We start from the raw sequence: 12,949 nt of genomic DNA on the forward strand, positions 1-12,949 counted from the left end.
AACCTATTTTTAGCTACTATAGTGAGATGAGATTATGTGGCACATTAATTGTTATATCCCCTTGGTTATTCTTTCTTAACCCATAATATGAGTTTTAGCAGAAGGGACGATAGCGATTTTAAGCTGCTATATACACCCTGAATTGCCTTTACTCAGATCTGTTTTTAAAAAATACTCGATATCCAATCCAGCAAACCCACCTAAATATCCAACAATATTGATAAGAAAAGACCACAATGTGCACCGTAGACATTCTAGCGTCTACAGAGAAGATGCGTCTTATAGTACGTATACGGAGTAGTATACTAGCTAGCTAGTATTTTAAGTCGATATATATGATACATATCTCATTGTTTAAAATAGCTTGTATATATATATATATATATATATATATATAAGGATTCATAAAAATTGAACTTTTTTTTATCAAGAACTGTCTTCTTACCCACCTCACACCCCACCACTTTTGGGCCCACCTAGAAGTAAAATTATTTGACGAAGGAAGATGGCAGATGGATTTCGTCGCCCCCGCCAGTTCAATCGGGCAGGCGTGCCCTCCTTCGCATTGTTTTTTTTTCACCGAGGCTTTCTTTACCCTCCTTCCATACCCGCGATGCTATTGGCCATCGGGCGTGAATTACTCCCGTAACGACACTTGCCTTCCAAAATGCGACGTATCGCCCTCATCCTCCCTCTCCTCCCTCGCGACGCCGCCTCCCCCCGATGCCCTCCGCTTCGACGCGGCGGCCCTCGGGACGCCGCCCAGCCGCGACGCACGGCCATTGGGTTGCCGGTTCGGGGCCCCGCCGACGCCGCACATCGCCATGCCCGGACGCCGATCCACCGGCCTCGTCATCCCTCCGCGCCGCGGCCACGCCCGGCCGCCGCCGAGCCCGCGCGGTGCGCCGACGCCGAGCGTCGCCATGCACGGACGCCGAACCACCGGCCTCGTCGTCCCTCCGCGCCGCGGCCTCTTCCGCCAGAACCCTAGCCTCGCCTAGGCCACGATGGACGAATCCGGCTCAGCTCCCATCTCGCCGCCATCGACGCATCCTAACCCCTGCACCCGCGCCGGCGCTCTCACCTCCCTCTCGCGCTCGCCACCACTGCCGCTCCGCATTCCCCTCGCGCGCGCCGTCGCTGCTACTCCGCTGCGTCCCCCATGCTCCGCCCTCGCTCGCCGCCGCTGCCACCACTACGACGTCCCCCCCCCCCCCCCCCGCGTCATCCCTGCCCATCGGCCACCTCTCCGCCGTCGCAAACACCAGGACTACGAGCGATGAACCATGTGGTGCTGCCCAGGTTTCAGATCTTCCCCTTCTATCTTCCAGATCCGGTGGCAACGAGAAGGTAGGGAGAGGTAAGGTCATCGGGCTCTCCCCCTTCTCCTTGCTTTGTTTATTCTCCTCCTACGAACTCTGCTACGTAGGTGATAAATCCTGATACCGGTTATTCAGATAAGCGTTTGCAATGACAGCATGCTTGGTTCAGGTACTATCTTCTAGGGATGTATAATAGTTAAATGTATGGAAGAAAAGTTCCCAGGCTTTTGATTGTGAAACTATGTAAGAGGGTTAGATAATATGAACCAGATAATATGCTTTCTAAATCTGGTAAGTGGAAATTTTCCACTGAATTTGAAGTAGCAACTGGATGGTTCTGTTTAGTTTGACCTAGCATCTTTGTAATTCTTAAATTCTGTCTGATATGTTACGGAGATTCCATATGAACTTTCAATGATCAGCTAACTTGTGATGGCTCTTGTCAATTGATACCTTCTATTTACCACTTAAGCTAGAAAAGAGTGATCGTGCTGACCTTGAGCTGAAATGACTTGTATCGCTTATATTTTCAGCAGAGAGATTCTAGCTGGCAATTTTTTGTGTTCTTGGTGTTGGAATTAATTAACAAGCAAATGACTTAATTTTGTTAATATATTTCAGGACAATGCTAGAGGGGAATTTGACAGATGATGTCGTGCGTATAGCAAATTTGGGAGTTTTCCGACAATAGGGCTTGCTCCACTTCTATGGTGCATCATTATCGTCATGGTTATTACGTACAAACACTACGTTATATCAGGTAAATTAAGTAACATCTTTTTGTTTTTCACTCACTTGATCTTCTGTAAGATGGTATTGCCTATGTTTCCTTCTTTTCAGAACAATATGCCATGAATATGACAGCACCATTTGGGATGTTCGCATGGTCTGGAGTTCTTCTTGCAACTGCTGGGTTGGTCATGTTCTATAAATGTAGCCGGTATTTCTGAAAAATTTGCATTTGGTTGATAGTTATGAGAAGTTCAAGCCTGGCCTGAGGGTATCGATGGCCAGTTACTAATTAATTCTTATTTTTGGTCAATGAATTTTTTTTGTTGCATATGTGTTCAAACTCTATTTTTGCAAAACATGTGGAGAATGGTAAATGCAATATTCCCCCTTTTAGTGGGCTGACTGTTTGATCAACTCTTGCTGTTCATGTTTTACCAAAATGGATGCAACTGATGCATAGAAAGTTTGCTATTGGGCCCTGGCAAAAAGTTAGTTGAAAGTTACTGTCAAAATCAAAGATTCCATTGTTGGTTGTTGCAAAGCAAAATAAAATATTTCCTTTCATCCTGATCTCTGCACTGCTATATATATCAAATATATGAGCTGCCATCTGATTGAACTAGAAATGCTAGGTTGTGGTGTGCTCAATACTGCCATGCTAGGGACAAAGGTGGAGCCTAGAGCTATGCCATCTGAGAGTAAATATAGATGGAAAGAGCAAGGTAACAGACACAATAATTTAATGTATAATTATTATCCCCAAAGAAAATGTTTTCAATCTATAATATAATGAGTTGAGAGCTTACCATGGAAAGTTGCAAAAAACAGAGACTTTTTTGCTTTCAACTGAATTCTGGAAAATAGATGGGGCAATACCTTCGAATAGATATCTAGCTTAACTCCCAGGTTGTGGCTCCTGAACTTATTTTTTTTCATTTGCAAAGCAAAACAAAAATGCATATGTTCACTCCCCTCCTCTCCATTGCATGCAGCTACACTTCTGCTTCTTTTTTGTGTTTGTTTCTCAAGGTATAGTGATATTACATACTCAATCGTGGTCCTACTATTCTTACCTGATAGTACCTGTCCAGTGGCGGACGCAGATTACAAACTTAGGGGGGGCTTGGTTTTTCCTCATTCTCATCTCCACTCATTTTCTCTCTTTTTCTTCATCTTTTTTCTCTTTTCTTCTCACTTTTCTCCTTTGATTTCAGTGGAGGTTTTGGGTAGTAGGGGGGCTAGAGCCCCCCTAGCCCCCCCTTAAATCCGCCCCTGTACCTGTCTGGTTTGTTTCTTAAGGGTGTTTCTGAACACATGAATTATGTTTATGGTCTTATATATGCAGAAAATTCTGATTGGGGATGTCGCCGGCTAGAGGCAAGCCAGTTCCGGCCGGCTGCTGTGCCAGCTGGGTAGGACGAGGAGTCTGTCCTCGCCGCGCTAGCTTGGCAACCTCGACTGGCAAGCAGCAACACCAAATCCACAACGTAGGTACTTGCCTCCCTAACTGCAATCAATTTTTTCTCATTCAGTTTATTTCTTCATGAAACCAGATTTTTCTTGGATCCTATGGACTTTTGACATGGGGTAAGATGAAATATTTGTTTCATATATGAAGCTCTTCTTTTCAGTGAGCAGAGGACAAGAGTCGTGTATTGCTGGTGCGTGGCACATTGCGGAGACAAACGGACGGGGATGTTGAAGAAGGGAACCGACTGTTGTCTGCTACGCCTATTTGTGTACGTTTTAAACTTTTTCCAATACAACCACAGATGGAGTTCTAAAATGTTGCTAAAATTTCTTGATCCATGAGAATCCCGTTATCATACTTGCCTTTTTACTCATCCATGACTTCGTTTGTGCACAAGAGTTAGCTCATTGTAGCCTAGGTAGGGACCCGGATTAGCTGATTGTTTGGTTTGATTCTCTCCCAAGTTTTGTACGTACTTTGTTGGATCGCGCTGCTGATCCAGTGTTTGGTGAATAAATGAATGAGCAAAGTTTCAAAAAAAAGTTATGGTCTGTGGAGCTGAGCCTCCTCTTCAACTTACTACTTTCTTGTGGGCTGGCATAAATAGATCCTAATAAGAAGGGACTTTGTTAGCAGAGATATTTCATATTTTTTTTGTTAGTCGATTTTCCTTTTACTGATACTGTATCTGCCAGGCAACAACAAGGGACAAAATGCAAAAATCTATCTTGAACAATTGAATGGTAGGAAATTACCAGTGGATCTGATATGGCGTCGGGGTTTGCGAGGAGTGCGTAGAGGAGAGCGTAAGAGCAGAGCAGCTTGAGAATGCGAACGCAGCAAGTACGGCGACGATGTTATCTCGTCGGCCGGCGAGGAAGCGTTCCTCGCCACCATCGAAGATAACTCGCCCCAAACTGGGAGAGTCTTTATTCTTCGATAACAACCCTAGTACAATCTACTAGCCTTTATAGTATCAGGCCTGACTTCACGAGCAAACTTTCCTAACAAACATAATCTAACTCTCCCAAGCAATATCTACTAAAACAGAAACAAATCAGCCACGTGAAGAAGTTGTTTCCGTTGTGGACTCTTTCCTTTTCCTCCTTTGATACGTACGTGGATAGTAAAAGGAGTCCACAACATTACCCCCCTCCCCCTGGAACAGCTCGTCCGCGAGCGGAAACGTTGGATGAGCCAGCTTGAAATCATCCAGGGACGTCCAGATAGCATCAGCAGCAGCACGACCTTCCCATTGCACTAGCAACTCCCAGACGCCACGATATAGGCGAGCGCGCAACACTGTAACGGGAGCCGGCACCACACGACCATGAACAATAGCAGGCAACGGTACTGGAGCTCCCGTCGGAGGAGTCCCAACAAAAGCCTTGAGCAATGCAACATGGAAGACATTATGGATGCGAGCATTGACCGGAAGGCGGAGCCGATAGGCCACTGCTCCAATGCGTTCCACAACTTCATATGGCCCAAAATACCGAGGACCAAGCTTCGTCGCTCGCGCCGGAGTGATGCCAACAGCAGTCCTATGATGCAGCCGTAACCAAACCCAATCACCAACCGCAAAAACCAAGTCACGATGTTTTTTATCATGCTGTCCCTTCATGACACCTTGAGCAAGAGCAAGCCGATCACTGATCTCAGCAAGAAATTCATCACGGTCACGTAATTGAGCATCAACGGCAGCCACTTTTGCTGAGCCAGGTTCAAACTGAAGCAAGGTTGGAGGAGGCCGACCATAAACAACCTGGAACGGAGAAACACCAATAGCAGTCTGATAGGAGGAATTGTAGCAAAACTCAGCCCAAGGTAACCACTGAAGCCAAGAACGCGGGCGATCACCGGCGAGGCACCGAAGATACATAGTAATAGTGCGATTAGTAACCTCCGACTGACCATCGGTCTAAGGATGAAAAGCCGAGCTGAGCAACAACTGAACACCCGCCAATCGAAAAAGTTCTTTCCAAAAGCTGCTGGTGAACACAGGATCACGATCACTGACAATGGAACAAGGAAACCCATGCAAGCGGACAATTTCATCAAAGAAGGCCCGAGCGACCGAGTTAGCAGAATATGGATGACCGAGTGGAATAAAGTGCGCATACTTGGAAAATCTATCCATCACTGTGAGTATAACAGACTTGCCACCCACCTTTGGAAACCCCTCAACAAAATCCATGGCAATGTCACTCCAAATACCTGTTGGAACTGGCAAGGGTTGCAACAAGACAGCAGGACGAAGATGCTCGGTCTTGTTGGGTTGACATGTAGCACAACTCTTCACAAAATCCCGAACACGGCGGTGGGTGTGAGGATTGTAAAAGGACTGGCGTAAACGATACAGAGTCTTTTGAACACCTTCATGGCCGGCCTCATGCGCATCAGCCAACAAGTGAGGCCAAAGGAGAGAGGAGTCAGGCACAAATGCTTTCCCTTGAAAAAGCAGCAAACCATCAGCAACAGTCCACCCAGCAGGAGCGGTCCCATCCTTGAGCAAGCTAAAAAGCTCCTGGGCACGGTGATCGGCAGCAAGCTCCTGGCGCAGAGTATCAAAAACCTCGAATGATGGCATGGAGAGAGCATGAACAGCAAGTGCATCTTCATGGTGCCGAGAGAGAGCATCAGCAGCCCCATTTTGCTTGCCAGGCCTGTATTCCACCATCAGATCATACCCAAATAATTTACTCACCCATGCATGCTGAGGTATCGTTGATAACCGTTGATCAAGGATGAATTTCAAGCTGCTGTGGTCGGTGCGGACTGTGAATGCCCGCCCCCATAGGTAAGGCCTCCAATTGCGAACAGCTTGGCAAGAGTCAATGTGCTCTTTAGTGCTCTTGATGTGAATGAATTTAATAGAGTCAAGAGTCTCACAAATGCAAATGACATATGGAAGAAGCTCATGGAAATTCATGAGGGCACATCAACCGTGAAGGAGGCCAAGTTATATTTGCTCAAAGGGAATTTTAGTGAATTCACCATGAAGAAGGATGAGAGTATAGCCGAGATGTTCAACCGGCTAAATGACATTGTGAATGACCTCAAGGGACTTGGATTTGAGGTACCGGATGGGGATTTCAACCACAAGTTTCTTAGATGTCTTCCGGAAAGATATGACACAATTGTGACCTTACTTGTAAGGTCAAATGTGAAGACCGCAACTCCCACACAAATATTGGGAGAAATTCTCACCCATGACATGTTCAAGAAGTCTCAAGATGAAGCTCATGGTGGAGAAATTGATGTGAAAAAGAAAAGTGTGGCATTCAAAGCTCAAGATAGCAAAAATGAAGAAGAAAGTGGGTGCCAAGAAGAAGAATCGGATGAGGAGATGGCTCTCTTTGTCAAGAGATTCAATAGAATGATGAGCAAGAAGAACTTTGGCAAGAGAGGTCAATCATCAAGAAAAAATCCTTTTGTGGACAAGACTTGCTTCAATTGTGGTGAAGTAGGTCATATCATTGTAAATTGTCCAAACAAGAAAAAGGACAAGAAAAATGATGAAAAGAAGAAGAAGAAGTTCATCAAGAAGAAAAAGAATGGCCAAGCATATTTTGTTGAATGGGATTCCGATGCAAGCTCCGATGATGATGATGATGATGATGATGATAAGCCATCTAAGAGAGTTGCCGGGATCGCCATCAAGGAGGCTCCATCACTCTTCTCTACGCCACATTGTCTTATGGCAAAGGGTGGTGCAAAGGTACAACAAGATGGTGAACTTGATGAACTTTCATATGATGATCTTGTTGAAATGCTTAATGATGCCGATGAATTCATGACAAAGGAAAAGGCTAAGTTGAGGGACTTGAAGTTGAAGTTTACTTCTCTTCAAGATTCCTATGAGGAGCTAAAGACTTCTCATGAGAATCTCAAAGAAACTCATGAGAAGCTTGAGGAAGCTCACAATACCTTGCTTAGTCATGAAAGAAAAGCAACATTGAGCATTGGTGTTAGTTGTGATTTAATTGATGATAAATCTTGTGGCTCTAGCTCTACTAGTTCTTTGTGCACTAAAATTGATAACTCATCTTGCAATGAATCTCTCATTATGGAAAATGATTTATTAAAAAAAGAGGTTACTTGCTTGACAAATGATTTGAGAAAATGCTATGATAGTAGAGCAAAGTTTAATCATTGTTGGGCAAGCCAAAAGTTCACCTTGAACAAGCAAGGGTTTGGATATATTCCTAAGAAAGGGAAGAAGGCTTTTGTGCAAACCAAAACTACCTTTGTGAAGACTAGTGGCAAGCCATATTGTGAAAAATGCAAGAAGGTTGGACATGTTGAGAAGAATTGCACCAACAAGAAAGTCATATCCTTTGATTCAAGTTACATGCTTATGAAAAATTCAAATGGCAATGTTAGTGCAAAATTTGTTGGGATACCTATAAATGGTGCTAAAAAGAATGCCATTTGGGTGCCAAAAGTCTTGGTCACTAATGTGGTTACTAACGTTCAAGGACCCAAGAAAGTTTGGGTACCTAAAAAGGTTACTTCCTCTTTGTAGTTGAATTACAAGTCCGGGGGAAGACATTGGGTGCTTGATAGTGGATGCACTCAACACATGACCGGAGATCAAATGATGTTTTCCTCTCTAGATGAGAATGTTGGTGGCTATAGTGACATTATCTTTGGTGACAATAGCCGGGGCAAAGTCAAAGGAGTTGGTACAATTCCTATCTCAAGCAATCATTCTCTCTCAAATGTATTGTTAGTTGATTCTCTCAAGTTTAATCTCTTAGCGGTCACTCAACTTTGTGATTTTGGATATAAGTGTAGTTTCACTAAAGATGATGTTGTAGTGACTAGCTTGGATGGAAAAGATCACATCTTTACGGGATTTAGACATGAGGATGTATATCTTGTGGATTTTGCAACTAAAGAGGCAAATTTGTCCACTTGCTTATTCACTCAATCATCTTTGGGTTGGTTATGGCATAGAAGGCTTGGTCATGTTGGCATGAAACAACTCAACAGACTTTTGAAGCATGATTTAGTAGTTGGCTTGAAGAATGTGAAGTTTGATAAAGATAAGCTTTGTAGTGCATGTCAAGCCGGAAAGCAAGTTGCAAATACTCATCCCACTAAGAGTGTCATGTCAACCGAGAGACCTTTGGAATTATTGCACATGGATTTATTTGGTCCTACAACTTATAGAAGTATTGGTGGAAATTGCTATTGTCTTGTGGTAGTGGATGATTACTCAAGATACACATGGGTTTTCTTTCTTCATGACAAGGCCGATACATATGACACATTCAAGAAATTCTTTACAAGGGCCGAAAATGAATTTGAGCTCAAAGTGAAGAAAGTGAGGAGTGACAATGGAAGTGAGTTTAGAAACACAAGAGTTGAGGAATGGTGTGATGAGAAAGGAATCAAGCATGAATTCTCAACCAAGTACACTCCGGAACAAAATGGTCTTGTTGAGAGGAAAAATAGAACCTTGATTGATATGGCAAGATCAATGCTCTCCGAGTATAATGTTTCGGATAGTTTTTGGGCCGAAGCAATCAACACGGCTTGTCATGCCTCAAATAGATTGTATTGCCATAGATTTCATAACAAGACCCCATATGAGTTGCTCATTGGAAGGAAGCCAAATATATCATATTTTAGAGTGTTTGGTTGCAAATGCTATATTCTCAAGAAGGGAACTCGGTTATCAAAGTTTCAAAGCAAATGTGATGAGGGCTTTCTTCTTGGATATTTATCTAGTAGCAAGGCTTATCGGGTCTACAACAAAACACATGGCATTGTTGAAGAAGCATATGATGTTGAGTTTGATGAAACCAATGGGTCTCACAATGAACAAGAAAATCTTGATGATGTGAGAAGTGATGGGTTGAGAAATGCAATGAAAAATATGTCAATTGGTGATGTTAGACCAAGAGAAGAAGATGAAGATGAAGTTGGTCCTTCTATCTCTATTAGAGTTAATCCTTCAACTTCTATCTCAAATGATCAAGCACAACAAAATATACAAGATTCAAGTAATGATGATTCTCAAGTACAAGATCAAGTTGGTTCATCTAGTGCACCTTCTTCATCAACTCAAGAACCCATTATTCCTCAAAGAATTCATCATGTTCTTGCAAAGGATTATCCGGTGGATCAAATCATGGGTGATATTAGTAAGGGTGTCCAAACTCGATCTCGCATTGCTTCATTTTGTGAACATTATTCTTTTGTATCTTTTCTTGAACCTAACCGTGTAGATGAAGCATTGAGAGATCCGGATTGGGTGAATGCTATGCATGAAGAATTAAATAATTTCACCCGGAATCAAGTTTGGGATTTAGTTGAGATGCCCAAGAATTATAATGTTATTGGCACTAAATGGGTCTTTAGAAACAAGCAAAATGAAGATGGAATGGTTGTGAGGAACAAGGCAAGATTGGTCGCTCAAGGCTTCACTCAAGTCGAAGGTTTGGATTTCGGTGAAACTTTTGCTCCCGTTGCTAGATTAGAAGCTATTAGAATTTTATTAGCTTATGCTTGCTCTCACAACATTAAACTTTTTCAAATGGATGTGAAAAGTGCTTTCTTGAATGGCAAAATTAGTGAACTTGTTTTTGTTGAGCAACCTCCCGGTTTTGAAGATCCCAAGAAGCCAAATCATGTATACAAGCTCTCTAAAGCACTTTATGGTCTTAAGCAAGCTCCACGAGCTTGGTATGAAAGATTGAGGGATTTCTTATCTCTAAGGGCTTCAAAATTGGTAAGGTTGATACTACCTTGTTCACTAAAGATATTGGTAAAGACTTGTTTATTTGTCAAATTTACGTCGATGATATTATCTTTGGTTCAACTAACCCAAGTTTTTGTGAGGAATTTGGTGAAATGATGTCTAGGGAATTTGAGATGTCCATGATTGGTGAATTGAGTTTCTTTCTTGGACTTCAAATCAAGCAACTCAAGGAAGGCACCTTTGTGTGTCAATCAAAATATGTGAAGGACATCTTGAAGAAATTTGGAATGGAAGATGCAAAACCAATCAAGACTCCTATGGCCACAAATGGGCATCTCGACCTAGATGAGGGAGGTAACCCGGTTGACCAAAAGCTTTACCGTTCTATGATTGGTAGTTTGCTTTATTTGACCGCATCTAGGCCCGACATCATGTTTAGTGTTTGCATGTGTGCACGATTTCAAGCCGCACCTAGAGAATGTCATTTGACCGCCGTCAAGAGGATCTTGAGATACTTGAAATATTCTCCTAATATTGGCTTATGGTATCCCAAGGGTGCTCATTTTGATTTAGTTGGATTCTCGGATTCGGATTATGCGGGGTGCAAGGTTGATAGGAAGAGCACTTCCGGTGGTTGTCAATTTCTTGGAAGATCTCTTGTATCATGGTCATCAAAGAAGCAAAATTCCGTGGCTCTTTCAACCGCCGAAGCGGAATATATCTCGGCCGGAAGTTGTTGTGCTCAATTATTATGGATGAAGCAAACTCTTCTAGATTATGGTGTGAAATTTGATGAAATTCTCTTGTTGTGTGATAATGAAAGTGCCGTGAAGATTGCCTCTAATCCGGTTCAACATTTAAGAACCAAGCATATTGATATCCGCCATCATTTTCTTAGAGATCATGTGAACAAGGGTGATATCAAGATTGATGGTATTGGCACGGATGATCAATTAGCCGATATCTTTACCAAGCCTTTGGATGAATCTCGGTTTTGCAAGTTGAGAAATGAGTTAAATATCATTGACTTCTCAAATGTGGCTTGAAAACTAGCACATGTGGCATATGGTTCTTTCATGCACTTCTTGTTTCATTTTTATGAATTTTTGAGGTATTTTTGAGCCATTTATGAGTTTTCATGATTCTACTCGATTTATTTTTGAATTCTTGTTGAAACTTGCTCATATAAGTCGTTTGAAGGTTTTCATGCAATATTTGAGATTTTTGGATTTTTATATGAGCAATGATCCCAAATTGGAGTTGGAATTGAGAAAATTGGCAGAATTCAGACTTGTCAGATTTTTGGTAGCGCGGACGGTCCGCTGGTATTGGGCGGACAGTCCGCCGTTAATTGGACTTGTTCACCAGAGGCTCTGCAGACAAGTTGTCAACCGCAGAAATTCATTGCGGACAGTCCGCCAAAGGACCGCGGACGGTCCGCGCATGTTGGGCAGAGGAAGTTCAGTCAGTTGCAGTGTAAAAATTTCAAAGGCGGACGGTCCGCCAAAGGACCGCGGACAGTCCGCGACTGGACAGAATTGTGGGGTCGGCCAGACTTGACTTATATTGGATGTCCCCCTCACCTCCCCCACCAAACCGAACACATACTCCAAAAGTGTCTCTCTCTTTCTCTCTCAAGCACGTGGGGAAGACGACAAGGTCAAGCCCTTTTGGAGTGGTTCCCGGACGGTCCGAGCACATCCCCGGACTCTTCTCAAGATAGTGCATCATGTCCTCGCGGTATTTCAATGAATCCCTAACTCTTGTTCTTGGATTTCTTTATTGGAAAGAGTTAGGGTTAGATGCTCCGATCTATTTTTTGGCCATGGATTCTTGAAAATACTTGGGGGATCTTATTCCTAGTGATGAGGAGATGCTATAGTTTAATTTTGGTTGGTGGATTTGAATCAAAACTCAAAATGTGGATGAATCAAAGATGAGGGCGATTTTGTGTTCCTGCGCAGAACAGATGGGTCGCGGACAGTCCGCCTGCTGGACGCGGACGGTCCGCCGTGGTAGTTCATAAACCGCGGACGGTCCGCGTTCAGAAGTGCGGACGGTCCGCTAGTATCAGTTTTTTTCAGATCAGTGCTGAATTGAGTTATATCATTAAGGATTCATTCTATTGCTTTAGTAATTGTTCTTATGGTTAAATCTTGATCTCAGGCCACCCCGGAAGATCATCAAGGTAGCTTCTAAAATCAAGAAGGCTATGTCTTCCAAAAGACAAAGAGACAGTGATGACTCGGATGATGTGGACTATGCTCCAAATGTCAGTGAGGTGGCTGCAGCTTCTTCAGTAGGAGATGCAGGTGATGAGTCTTCAGAGGAAGAGACTGAAGGGGTTGATGATGATATTACAGATTTAATGGGGCTAGATCTACCTAGCCGTCAGTGGACTGCAGAGAGCTATGCCAATGCAAGAGCAGTGGATCAATTCAGCTTACCTCGTGACACCAACATTCTTTTCTTCAAAACCGAGGTACAAAAAGATGTTTACTTTGGTCATCTAGTTAAGAAAAATGTATTCAAACATCAGACCATTGACATAGGCTACATGAGACAACAACAAGTCATGACTGATCTAGTAGATAGATTTCAGCAAATGGGGTTAGCTAATTTTCTGCAGCATAGGTGTGATTGGAATGAAACTGTGATACGCCAGTTCTATGCCACCCTAGAGATCAATATGGTTGAGGAAACATTTAGGTG

At 43.1% G+C, this 12,949-nt stretch overlaps 1 long non-coding RNA gene across 3 annotated transcripts; it reads left to right on the top strand.

Annotated features, from left to right (window-relative positions):
- Positions 1-1,217: 1,217 nt before the first annotated feature.
- Positions 1,218-3,904, top strand: LOC120710639. 3 transcript variants are annotated; one of them, XR_005689963.1, is made up of 5 exons: positions 1,218-1,360; positions 1,944-2,082; positions 2,163-3,083; positions 3,400-3,545; positions 3,686-3,904. It is a non-coding gene; the product is annotated as an uncharacterized LOC120710639 (long non-coding RNA). The 3 variants fall into 3 exon arrangements; XR_005689962.1 differs by having other exon boundaries at positions 2,163-2,262; XR_005689964.1 differs by having other exon boundaries at positions 2,163-2,262; positions 3,400-3,541.
- The last annotated feature ends 9,045 nt before the right edge of the window (positions 3,905-12,949 follow it).

Source organism: Panicum virgatum, chromosome 5K (assembly GCF_016808335.1).
Source record: "Panicum virgatum strain AP13 chromosome 5K, P.virgatum_v5, whole genome shotgun sequence".
Lineage (NCBI taxonomy): Eukaryota > Viridiplantae > Streptophyta > Magnoliopsida > Poales > Poaceae > Panicum > Panicum virgatum.